Here is a 13,205-nt window from a genome sequence, read left to right as displayed (position 1 = left end):
TTCATCTGTATAAAATATGGCCCAAATGGCTTTTCCAAAATGTCCGGTCCCTGCTCAGGGGAGCTTACAGTTTAAGGGGTGGAAATGGGGAGGAGAACACAGAAGGATTAGTGGAAAGAAAGGGCCTATATGCCGCGTATATATGTGTTTGCTTGAGTACATGGGGGAGCCCATTTTAACCCCTTGCTGGCTGAACCCTCCAGCAGCAGAAAGGGTTACATTTGGGGCCTACTGTTGTCCTCGGAGCCTTTTACGGAGTTGTCACATGCGGCCGAACCGAACAGGCCCGAGCGTTCGGCGAAATGAGCACTAATTCGAGAGGATCATTTGTAAGTCAGAGTCATGCCCTGAATTTCAATGTATAAACATGGAGAGCGGTGCCAACCTGGCACCGCTCCACGTATTCAAGAGTAAACATGAGCCTCCCGGGCGGCTTCAGATGGAGGCATCAACGCGAAATGGAGTCAAAGTCTGACTGGCTCATAATGCAGCATCCCCCACTGAAGCTGCCTCTTAAAGGCACAGGCGCGCGCCAACCAGTTCTATGGGGGGGGGGGATTCATGTGTACCCATTGTCTTTGCTGTGTCTTTTCCGTCAAACACTTCATTGTGGAAGCATCCAGTAGGTGCCATTTTGTGGAATTGTTAGCCGGGCCTCTTTAATGGTGGCTGCTGTGGTTATTTTATAAATATTCCGCCTTGTAACGCGGCCCCAATCACGGCCATTGCTATATGAGCAGAACAACGCCGTGCTTATCCTGTCAGCGCTATATAGCAATATACACGCATACGTCTCTGTTTATCCATGTGCATGCCAGTGGGCATCACTTAGATTGCAAGCTCTTGGGGGCAGATCTCCCTTTGTCTTATGCTGCCATTTACCTGTCACGCTTATCCCCAGTGTTTGCACCTTGTTCACCTTGTATTGCCATTTAATAGAACGCCGCGTAAACTGTGGCGCTGTATAAATACAATTATAGATACAGCTTAATGTATATATCTACGGGGCTGTGTTTACGTGGTGTGTGTCGGTGCCTTTTGAGTGTTTCAGTGTATATGTGGCATGTTTGCATATTTGCGTGTGCATCAGTGTGTCTGTATGTTTACCGCTGGGTGTAAGTGAATTTCAGGTGCATCAAGGCAGGGGGGCTCAACTCCAGTCCTCGAGACACCCCCCCCCCCAACAGGTCAGGTTTTCAGGATATCCCTGCTTCAGCAGAGGTGGCTCAATCAGTCCCTGCTTCAGCACAGGTGGCTCAATCAGTGAGACACTGATTGAGCTATCTGTACTAAAGTTGGGATATCCTTAAAACCTGACCTGTCTGGGGGGGTCTTGAGGACTGGAGTTGAGCACCCCCTGCATTAGGGGATTGCAGCTATAAATGGTAAAGGGCACAGTTAACCCTTTCACTGCAATGCGTTGCTGGCAGATCTGGTAGCAAAGGGGTTAAAATCGGGTGCTTTACAAAGTACTTGGCTCCCCAGCCTGCAACTCTGGAATGGCTGTTACATTCGTACGTATTTTATGTTCCGCTGGGTGTCCTTTGAGATGTAGGCAAGGTTATCGCACCCGCTGCGGATGCAGAATAAACATCACGTTATAACGCAGAATATCACCAATGTCCCATAGCATTTAATGGCAATAATAATGCAGAACATCACGGAATAAATACCCCACCCTAAAAGGCCATCATCAAAGCCAACAGCTGCACCATGGGTGCAATTGTCTCCGTTCCCCTTGATACATTTGGACCACAATGTCTTGATACATAGATCCCTAAAAGTGGAATGAAAGGTGTTACATGGTAGAGTTCTTTCATCGTATTGTGTTCCAAGACATGTTCCAGGGGAGGGCGGCTGCTGGATTTTCCCAGCTGTCTCCTGCTCTCTGGTCAGAATGTTAGAACAGATAGAAGTGTCAGCTGGGTGCGTTACCCGCTCTCTGCTCAGTGTCGCAGTGCTGTTTGAACGCCAGTGTAATCCGTGTGTTGTAGACCTCCATGGCATCCAATGACAATGTGTGATGGCACAAGGAGACCTGAGGTACCGGTTCTTTTACCCTGTTTGCAGTAGTGCCACTACTTCTGTGATTGACCTGCTTACAGCTACACTTTCTTTCAGTGTTTAGTCCAGGCGTGGCCAACTCCAGTCCTAAAGGGCCGCCAACAGGTCAGGTTTTCAGGATATCCCTGCTTCAGCACAGGTGGCCGACTGAGCCACTGATTGAGCCACCTGTGCTGAAGCAGGGATATCCTTAAACCCTGATCTGTTGGTGGCTCTCGAGTTGGCCACGCCTGCTTTAGTACTATAGTGTATAAACCTTTACAAAATAATATCCCGTTATTTCACTGGCTCAGAATGTCTTTACACCAGTATCTTTACTTTTTCTAGGGCGCTCCTCTCAGTAGCATCAAAGGGATTAAAAAGCACATAACAAGCAGGTAATAATTCCTTGCAGATCTCCTGCTCACAGATGCTAATGTGTGAGTTTTAAAGGCCGCGTCTTCCCAAATCCATCCCTTTTGCGCCCTCCATCAACGAAAACATTGGATAATTGAGGCAGAAAAAAAAAATGCCGTTGACATTATTGTGTCAGCTTACACTTGGAAAGAATAAAAACAAACGGTTGTTTGCCAGTTCAGCGTCTCTAGGGATCGCAGATCCCAGGTGACACATGAATTCAGTGCAGCGCGTCAGGCTGGCGTTTCTCATGACATCATTCCTGAGAAATCAAGTTGAATTCTAAGTGCATTCTTAATGGCTTCCTGTTCTGGATATTTCAAATGTATACTAAAGTTTACGCGTTGACGGGGCAACGCGTGTCCTGTGGCACTTACCTAAGCCAATAAACGAAAGCAGATTTCATCAATATTTAGTTAACACTTTGGGGGCCAGGTATCACGCTCCCAGAAATATGTCTAGACGCACATCCAGCGTTGTTCGTTTTCTCCCTTGCATCTGTGTCTGAAGTGGGAAACGTATTTACAGTACACGGTGTCTCCCCATGTGAAGCAGATCTGTCGATCAAAGAGGTTTATGTGTCACGATGGCAGGTTTTTATTTAGGGAAATCGGTTTAAAAAAATGGCGTCCTTGTGTTGGCACACTCTCTAAATCATTTTGTGGGGTGGGGGATTGCTGCTTTAAGTAAGGCTGCAGACTAAGCAATATTCTACATGTGTCTTTTTTTTAATAAATCCGTTCTGTACTATGAGAAAATAATTGGAGCATTTTTTTTAAACAATTCTGAATGACATTTTTAATGTATTATAATATATATAAAAAATTGTTTCTATAGCAGCCATTTACAAAGTCACACCCCCTTCCTCTTCTGAAACAGACTCTGGCACATCCCTCACTCTAGCAGTGCACCAATTGTATCTAGTGACTGCCTGGTCACATGATCTTCCCCACAGAACTTTGCATCTTTGGTCCTCTTCTGCTGCACTGACAGCCATTTAGTGAATCACCGAGCCGAATTTTCGCCTATCGATCACAGGAGAACGGATCAATCGGCAGCTTAGCTAATTACTTATCATTGTGTGGATTGTATTGATGCACATATATTTAAGGGGGAAATAAATAAATAACTAAACGGCAGCTTGTACTGCTGCTTTAATACCAAAACACTTCTAAATACATAACTTCCTATATTTTACTCTCTAAGCATGAGCGCTCGGCTGTCCTGCTGAATTTTGCAAGCGCGAGCGGGGGGCGTTGCCGGGGGTGTGTCATTGGCTGGATCGGGGCTATGTGTGTGTGGCTGTGTGCTGTGTGCATTGACTGGTGCTGATTGGTTGCTAAAGGGTCATGTGACCCTTCCGCGCGCTTGAAAATCAATTTTCCCTGTCTCCCCAAGCGCCTAGCTTTGCTAAGTGCACGAGCGCGCGCAGCGTCAGCGTGGCCATGCTAATTTGATTACATTAAAGTGAGCGTGCCAAGCGCGTGCTGCTGCTGCAGCGTGGCCACAGCCTTAGCGGAGTTTGTATTAATTAACCTTTTGCTGCTGGTTTCCATTTAATTGTGCACTGAGTAGACTTCGAAGTTGCAATTTCCTATTTAATACGATATTTCCAACGTTTTGGATTTGCCGGTCACAAGGTTTCTGCTTCACCTCTCTGAAGAGCCCCCGCCCAACGAATACTATATTTAAAACTTCCAACTACCCGCACTGCAAGCCCCCTGCAGCAGTTAAGGAGTCAATAACGTTTACAAGTGCACTGCAAGGTTACAATGTATTTAGAAAGCAGTCACCGCCAATGGCACCCGTCTCTCCCCAGCTGCACTGTTGCCTGGACACACACTGACTGTTTGAAGCCTTTCCAAAAACAGACATCTGTTGACCTTTAGAAACAGACCGTTACAACGAGGAGATCCTTCTCTCGATGCTCAGGCCCGGGTGTCCTTCACACAGTTACGTTTTCTGGTAACGTTTTTACATGTCACTTGGTATAGGGTCAGGGTGGCCAACTCCAGCCTTCGAGGGCCAACAACAAACCAAGTTTTCAGGATATCCCTGCTTCTGCACAGGTGGCTCAATCAGTGGCTCAGTCGTTGACTGTGCTGAAGTAGAGATATCCTGAAAATCTGGCCTGTTGGTGGCCCATGAAGACTGGAGTTGACCACCCCTGATATAGGGTATTACTTCTGTACTTATAAGCAGGGCTCGATAAACTAGGGAAAAACCCACTTGCCCCTCCCTTCACGACTCTTACCTGTGGCGGCGTTGTGCGGCGATCTCCGTCTTCTCCCCTGCAAATTGTACTCTTTCTCCTGCAGGTCCTGAAAAAATGGCTGCACGGCGTCAAATGGCAACGGGACGCTGAGGCATCACGCAACCTGGTGCCACATGATGTCCCATTGCCATGGCAATGCAGCGTAATTTGACGCCACGCGACCATTTTTCCAGGACCTGCCGGGGAAAGAGTACAATTTGCAGGGGAAGACGGAGAATGCCGAGAGACGCCGCCGGACCCCGCAGCCGGACCCCGCCGCAGGTAAGCACTCGACAGCGGGCAAAAAGCACTCACCTGTGGCGAGCAGGCGAGTGCGTTTGTCGAGCCCTGCTTATAAGGACTCAGAATAAGTAATTAACTTAATTGATAAAAAATGAAATAAACATTGCAGTCCTGATGGATTTTTCTTTTCTTTCTCTCTAAATAATTGTTCTACTGACTCTTATTTTTTCTTTAGCCAATTCACATATTTTCTCGTGAAATCCTCCAATAGTTTGGGCGGGTTTGCGAAATATTTCTGCCCAATAATAATTACGGGGACTCCTAATGATGGCTTTATTTGTGATCTTTATGACTTGGCCCTAATCAGTGTCATTTTGGAATTGATCCAGACGAGACCCTGATTATACCATAAAACCCCTGCTTTGTACAGTTTATTCTGACATTTGCTGTACAGAGAGAGGATTTTTGTTATGAAAGAAATGTAACATTAAAAATGATAGATTGTTTTACATGCTTTTGTATTTTTATTCTATTGTACCGTTAGCCCTCAGATCAGGGTAGGGGTGCAGTGTGTACCAAGGTAGGGGCAGAGAATTATCTGGTAATAAAGCATATGGGTACCTCTGTGGCTGATACTATACACTTCATACATCGACCTCGGCCCCTTGCAGACGCACTTACCAGAACACCCTCCTGCACTCTCTGTACGTTCTTCTTACTTACCAATTAGATTGTAAGCTCTTCGGGGCAGGGATTCCTTTCCTTAATGTCACTTTTATGTCTTACGCGCTTATTCCAATTATGTGTTATTTGTTATTTATATGATTGTCACGTGTATTACTACTGTGAAGCGCTATGTACAGTAATGGCGCGATATAAATAAAGATATATATATATATAAAGGCTGTCTGGCAGTGGAGGTGTTAACATATTTCTCGTGTGTCCAATATATAGATTTTTTTAATTCGCGTATATTCCGTTTTTGTTTTTCAAAGCCTAGTAACTTTCTGCAGTATCAGAGTAATACTGTTGTAAAGTAACTTTTGCCATTGTGGGCCAGATTCACTATAGGGTGCTACACGTTCGCATGCCTTAAGTCAGGGGTGAGCACACTGGTTGGCGCGGGCGGTTGCAGAGGCCCCGCGCTCTTCCCCAAGGCATTTAAATGAAATGCCGGGGGATCGCGTGAGGCCTCTGCAACTTCCCTTACCTTGATTCAGGCGGCTGGTGTGACGCATCGCCCTGGCATGTAAGGGTTACCAGCCAGAAGATGTCATGATCCTAATATTAAAAGCCATAAACACATATAGGATTCTGGGGAGAAGCACGGCTTTAAAACGCATAAACAATGCAATAAATAATAGGCATGAACGATCTGTTAATGTGATCTTCCAGGTGTCTGTTGAAGTTATCAGAGAGACCCTAAATGCATGTGTTTGGGTCTAGTGATGCAGGGATGTTATCTATTTCATCACTCCTGTACTGTATCCCGGAAACAGGGTCTTTTATGGCTTTACCATATTCTATGAAATAAAGGTACAGTAGCATCTTGTATTCCGCATTAATGACATGCTGCAGGGACGGCCAACTCCAGTCTTCAAGGGCCACCAACAGGTCAGGTTTTAAGGATGCACAGGTGGCTCAGTCAGTGGTTCAGTCGACGACTGAGCCACCTGTGCTGAAGCAGGGATATCCTTCAAACCTGACCTGTTGGTGACTCTTGAGGACTGGAGTAGCCTGCCCCTGCTTTTAAAGTAATGCGTCAGAGCAGACCGCCTCTGGCCTCGGAGGGGTTAATAGGGCGGTAGGCAGCGCCGTGGCATTTTGAAGATGAGCTGTGTCAGCCTGTACCCAGCGTGGCATCTCCTTTCTGATGTGTGTGAAATAATCAGCACAAAGACTCCTCCTTATCAGCGCAGGAACTAAATAAATATAGAGAGCCTTTTGTTTCCGTGACGACTCACTGGTGACTGTTGTGACTAACGACCGCCATCTTGTTTATGCTTCTCAGGGCTTTGCATTAATGATAAAGACGACACATACGGCCCCCTTGTTGCCTGGGGAGGGGGGGGGAGGGGGGAGAGCACATTGCAAAGGGTTTTTTGTTTTTTTTTAAGACGTGTTTTTCTTCCCCCTCTCTATTTGTTTTTTTTTGTGATTATTATCTTAATTCTTCCTTGGCACAAAAGTTGTGGGTGGGAAGGTGGGCGCAGCGCCAGCAAGGCCTTGCCCAGTAACGCTGGGTAGGATGGAAGGAGCTTTAGGAACATGGCAGGCGCTTAATCTGCTTTCTTAACCAATCTACTGTATGCCACGCAGGTGGAAATGGGGTGGGGGGGGCAGTATCTGTTTTGCGCGCGCGCATGTTTGTGTGTGTGTGTGTGTGTGTCACACTTATTAAGGTTATGGTGGGTAAAAAAAGTGACAAAAACCCTCCACAGTAAAGCATATAGCAACTGTAAATATTACTGTATGTTCATTTGCATGTCTTAAACATGTCTGCAACCCTGTCTTTCACCATTATCGCCCAGCACACAGCACTTCCACTGCAGCAAGGGATTCTGGGAAATGACATGCAAATGAGCACACAGTGCCACCTTTTATCTCAAGCTCCTATTAACCAGCAAACGCCAGCAACCAACCTCACACTGATGATACCCATCAAGGTTGAAACATGTCTGTGAGTGGTTTTACTGGCTTTGCATCTTACCCCAGCCGTTGCTTAAAAGCTGTGTTTAAAGCAGCATACATTGGCTTAAGGTTTGCTCTGTAATAGGAGCTTGAGATTAAAGGTGGCACTGTGTGCTCATTTGCATGTCATTTCCCAGAATCCCTTGCTGCAGTGGAAGTGCTGTGTGCTGGGCGATAATGGTGAAAGGCAGGGTTGCAGACTCTTTGACAAAGGGACTTGTTCCCGAAACGCGTCAGAGTTATCCTGTACCCCTCACTTGTTGTTTAATAAATATTTTTAACGTTTTGGCTGGTCTGTGGCCCCATTCTCTGATTGCTGTGCTCCGTTTTTGGACTATCTATCTTATCATAAAATGTATTTTATTTTTTAGTATTTGATAATAAAAAAAATTAAAAACAGGGATAAAGCCATAAATTGCAAAAAAAAAAACCTACAGTATATTTTGGACAATTTGTATCCCTTGGTCACATTTTGTCACCGGCAAAATGTATTCTCTAGTTATTGTGCTTCCTTTGTAGCTGTCTGGCTATTGACAGCATCATAATTAAGGAAAATACCTGGGTTGGCGGCAATCCACAGTCTTATCACCAAAGAGTTCCACCCAAAACTCACCCTGAGATTGCGGTCAATGGCACGTCCTTTAACCCTAGCCCCAGCTCCACGTCAAAATATGTTGTGAGATTTGAAGCGCTGTTTTAAGTAGCAGAAAGTGCTTCACACTGTGCTGTGTTGGCAGCTTCTCTTAACGCTGCAGAGCTTAAATATTAGCCGTGGCAAGGTGCAGCGTACACATGAATATTCATGCATGCTTCTGAATGTTTTATTGCTGCAGACTGCCAGCATGAACCTCAGGCAGGGTTATAACACCAGTGGGCCTCTTTGGTGGTGTAGAACGAAGGTGGCCAAATCCAGTTTTCAAGGTGTTCAGGATATCCCTGCTTCAGCACAGGCGAGCCTCTGATTGAGCCAACAAAAGACAGGGGAGCCCAATGCTGCATCCAATTGACAAAACATATATGGTAATAAGTATAAAGTTAAATACTTCAATAATAATATTTTCTTGGTTATTTAGTTAAACCCTTTGGCCAAAGCGTCATAAGCCTGCATACCAACGTCAAGGCATAACCACATTTGCAGGTCCTAAAACTACACTGCGAACCTTTCCTTTTACCTCTGTATGAGGGGAAACAACCATAGTAGGTCCTGTCCATTCAGCAAAATAAGAAAACCTCCCAAGTTAAAAAAGGTGGGGAGGGGTGAGCTCTGAGAGGAGGAGCCACCTACCTCCAAACAACTGTTGCCAGTTAGAAATTGAATTAGCACATACGTTCCCAGCAAGCTCTGATTGAGCCACCTGTGCTGAAGCAGGGATAAAACCTGACCAGTGTGTGGACCTTGAGAACTGGAGTTGGCCACCCCTGGTGTAGAGCCTAGTGTCCGACTGTTCCTTATTATATAATAAAATAGCTCCTGGTGTTTGCTAAGGGCATGTGGTGTAGCGACTACATTATAGAATTTTGCAAAGGAAAGCAAAACAAGTGTTACAATAATAATCATGAGAAATAAGATCATTGCTGAGTAAAACACATTAAGATTCTGGGATTCATACAGTATAGAGGCAATATTATTATTGTCTCACCATGTGTGTCCAGGCCAGGGTTTGACATTTATGTTGGTTGTTTTAAAAGCCAGAACTTACAACATCCGTACCAGACTTTAAAAACCTTCCCTGGATTTACATAATTGTGCCAGGTAAAGAAGGCAGTTGGCATTCTGTCGCTGCCCTCATGGCGTACCCGGAACGTAATGAGGGCCGGTACATCAGGGGAACTTGTGATGTTCTAGGTACGTCAAGCACTTAATACTATTTTTATAGGAGGAGATGGAGTGAATCCTATGGAGTGGTTGATTGTTTTACTGAAATATAAATTAGATACACATTAGATATGTTAAGGCAGGGGTGTGCAAACTATTGGAGCTGCGCCCCCCTGCTTGCTCCCCCTGGTGCTCGCGACCCCCTTACCTCGTTTTCCAGCGTCAAGTGACACCGCAGGGTCATGTGAGGTCACGTCATGACCCCGCAGTGTCATTTGCCGCCGCGTTGCCATGGCGATGGGTCATGTGACATCACGTTACATGGTCCCACGTTGCTATGACGCGTCGCGCCACGCATCTGAATCCCGGTAAGTGAGTTGCAGAGGCCTCACGCGATCCCCCGGCATTTAATTTTAATGCCTCGGGGAAGAACACGGGGCCTCTGCAAACGCCCGCGCCCCCCCCCAGGAAAATCTTGCGCCCCCCAGTTTGCGCACTCCTGAATTAAGGAACAATGCCACACTCATCATCATCATCATCCTTTATTTTATAAGTAAATACAGGCCTCCACTTAATGGGGCATCACAATACTTTACAGTCAGTTTGCGAACAGCTACAATTAAATACAATTATTTTGTTACACACGAGAAAGACTAGAAAAGCCAGAATTACAATACATTATTATTATCATTTAAGTATGATGCGCTAACATATTTCATAGCGCTGTACAATAGGGTTGGAGGACAAAAATAAGAAAACAAACATTGTTACAGTAGGTAACGTGAGCTGTACTGACTGCGCAATTCGCCTAAGATTGGCTCTTGTTACTGCGAGATATTGACCATTTATGGCTAGACCTTCCCAGGACCAAAGTGAGCAGGCAGTGGCATGTTTGATAGGGTAAATGTAAGCAATTGGCTACTTTAATTTAAAAAAAAAATCCTTTTTCAAATCAAATGTAAGTCTTTTCAAACACATTTTTTAACGTTTAATGTATTAATGAGAAAAGGCTTTATTCTTTTTTGGCGATGAGACGGTTTGTCAGGACAATGAACAATGTACAAGGAAATATATATATATATATATATATATATATATATATATATATATATATATATATGCAGTGGTTGACAAATCACCAAAAAATCTACTCGCCACACAAAAAAATCTACTCGCCACCTAGTACCAAACGTGTGCTGCTTGGGCCAATATTTACTCGCCCGGGGGTTAAATCCACTCGCCCGGGGCGAGCAAATGTATAGGTTTGTGGAACACTGTGTATATATATATATATATATATATATATATATATATATATATATATATACACACAAGAGGCATCACCTACAGTCCAGTATTTATCAGTGTAATGGGCTTCCATAGAAAAATGCACAATTACCCTTGAAAGTAAAAATATAAAATATATATATATATATATTGAATTGGGTTGGTGCTGTTTTTTTTTCAGGTTACCGAAAGTCGAGTGAGGGACCCAGACTGGGGCCGAGTTCTGTCGAGGAAAAATGAGATCTTTCATCGTGCTGCTCTCAGCAGTTTTTTTTCCCCTAGCTCAGAAAGTAGCTGCTGTACTGGAGGCAGCTGAAAATGAAACAGGATTACATGACCATCTGTGATCCTTTCCCCCCCAGCGTTAGAATCTGTCCCGTACTTTCACAGCTGATCTATTGTCATTTGGCAAAACCTAAAAAGAGCATTTTTTCCTTTTGTATATTTGTTGTTTCTCTCATCCCTTTGTGCTGTCCTTTTCCCCCTCGATTCCCCTGCCTTTTTCTTCTTCTTCTTTCTTTCTCTCCTTCCATTTCTTTATTTCCTTCTGTGACATTTTTCTAGTTTTTATTTCTGCCTTTTTTTTTTTTGTCCCTTTTTTTCTTTTTTCTTTCTTTTTATTTTTCTCTCTACTTAATAGTTTTTCTATTTTTCTTTTGCTGATTATTGTGCATAAAATGTGGTGCAAATTCCAGATACATGAGAACAGTGAAATGTATATTTTGAGATGTGGCTGCCACAATATTGCATGACGCTGCTGAGCAAAAGTCTAAAAAAGGCAATATTTGGAAATAAGTGCACAAATCCTAAAATAAAGGGTGTTTATTTTATTTTTTTAACTTCCTGTAAAACAAATGAACATGTTCTAGTCTTTCTTTTGGAATGATATTTTTTCACTTGTAAATTGTCGTTGGGTTTAAAAATAATACTGCATATAGTTAAATGATAAAAAAAATTGATTTTATATAACGAAGAAATTATCCGCAGAGTTAAATAAATATTTGAAGAATCTCAAGAATGCATAAAATATTTTTTTTACTTTATTGTTTCACTTACAGGGAATAGGTGTTAATTATTACGTGAATGTGAATTATTCTGCGTGCTATTTGTAGTTTGTTGTGCTGGTATAAAAAAAAGAATCATTTTTACAGGAATCTATAAAGTAGTGACGTGTGTGTGTATAAATATTAATTATTTTTTACAGGCACACCGGTGTGTGTATATATATGTATATACACATATACATACATATATACATATATATATACATATATATATATATATATACATATATATACATATATATATACATACATATATATATATATATATATATATATATATATATATATATATATATATATATATATATATTACATACATACATACATACATATACCGGTGTGCCTGTAAGAAATAATTATTTTTTATACTAGCAGAACAAACTACAAATAGCATGCAGAACAATTCACATTCACGTAATAATTAACACCGATTCCTTGTAAGTAAAACATTAAAGTACAACACACAACATTTTTTCTGTTTGTGTTTTATCCATTCTTGAGATTCTTTAAATATATTTATTTTACTCTGCGGATAATTTCTGCGTTCCTTAATGACATTGCATGGACATTTTAACCCCTGCAGAGCTGAAATAACCTGCGGCTCCCATCTTGCACTAAGAGGGCTGAGTAGTTTTGGGGCTGTTTGATTAACTCCTTCCGTTCTGATTGGTTTATGTACAGGAACTAAGCTAAGCCCAAAAAGTTCCATTCATCTATTAGACCCAGTTGATTAAAAGAAAGTTCTTGAATGGGCTGAACCAATAAAAGTAATGAAGAAAAATCAGGCACGGGTAGACAAAACCTGCAAGCAAAAATGAAGCATGGTAATTACAATAATCGTAATATAATAATAAAAAAGATATAATGGTAATCCCATATTATAGAAAATAATAAAACAGGAAGGAAATCAGAAAACTATAAAAATAGGAAAAACCTAAAACAATGATCCAGGGGTGGGCAACTGCAATCTTCAAGGGCCACCAACAGGTCAGGTTCTACGGATATCCCTGCTTCAGCACAGGTGGCTCAATCAGTGGCTCAGTCTTCGACTGAGCCACTGATTGAGCCACCTGTGCTGAAGCAGGGATATCCTTAATACCTGGCCTGTTGGTGGCACTTGAAGATTGCAGTGGGCCGCCCCTGGAATGAAGGAAACCAAAAAGGGGGCATTGAATGCAGACAGGAATGAGATGGAAGTAAGAAATAGAAATTGGGGGTGGGGGGGGGGGGGGGGGAAGTGAGAGAAAAGATGTGAACGCAAGAAGGGGGGAAAAAAACAGAAAGGAGAAAAGGGGAAAGTGAACCAGTTTTGTGTTAACTGCTTGATGGCCGGAGTTGCAGATAATATGCAGCTCCCCCCAGCCCTGGAAGGGTTAAGATGCTTTGTGAG

The 13,205-nt window shown here is 43.1% G+C and overlaps 1 long non-coding RNA gene across 1 annotated transcript in view; it reads left to right on the top strand.

Annotated features, from left to right (window-relative positions):
• LOC142494607 (uncharacterized) overlaps window positions 1–11,672 on the top strand; it is a 103,190-nt gene extending 91,518 nt beyond the window's left edge. Inside the window, exon 3 of the long non-coding RNA XR_012801559.1 lies at window positions 10,933–11,672. This is a non-coding gene — a long non-coding RNA (uncharacterized LOC142494607). The remainder of the gene's footprint in view (window positions 1–10,932) is intronic.
• The last annotated feature ends 1,533 nt before the right edge of the window (window positions 11,673–13,205 follow it).

Source organism: Ascaphus truei, chromosome 5, assembly GCF_040206685.1.
Source record: "Ascaphus truei isolate aAscTru1 chromosome 5, aAscTru1.hap1, whole genome shotgun sequence".
Classification (NCBI taxonomy): domain Eukaryota; kingdom Metazoa; phylum Chordata; class Amphibia; order Anura; family Ascaphidae; genus Ascaphus; species Ascaphus truei.
Note: the sequence above shows the minus strand (reverse complement) of the source record. Positions and strands in the feature narration are given on the sequence as shown.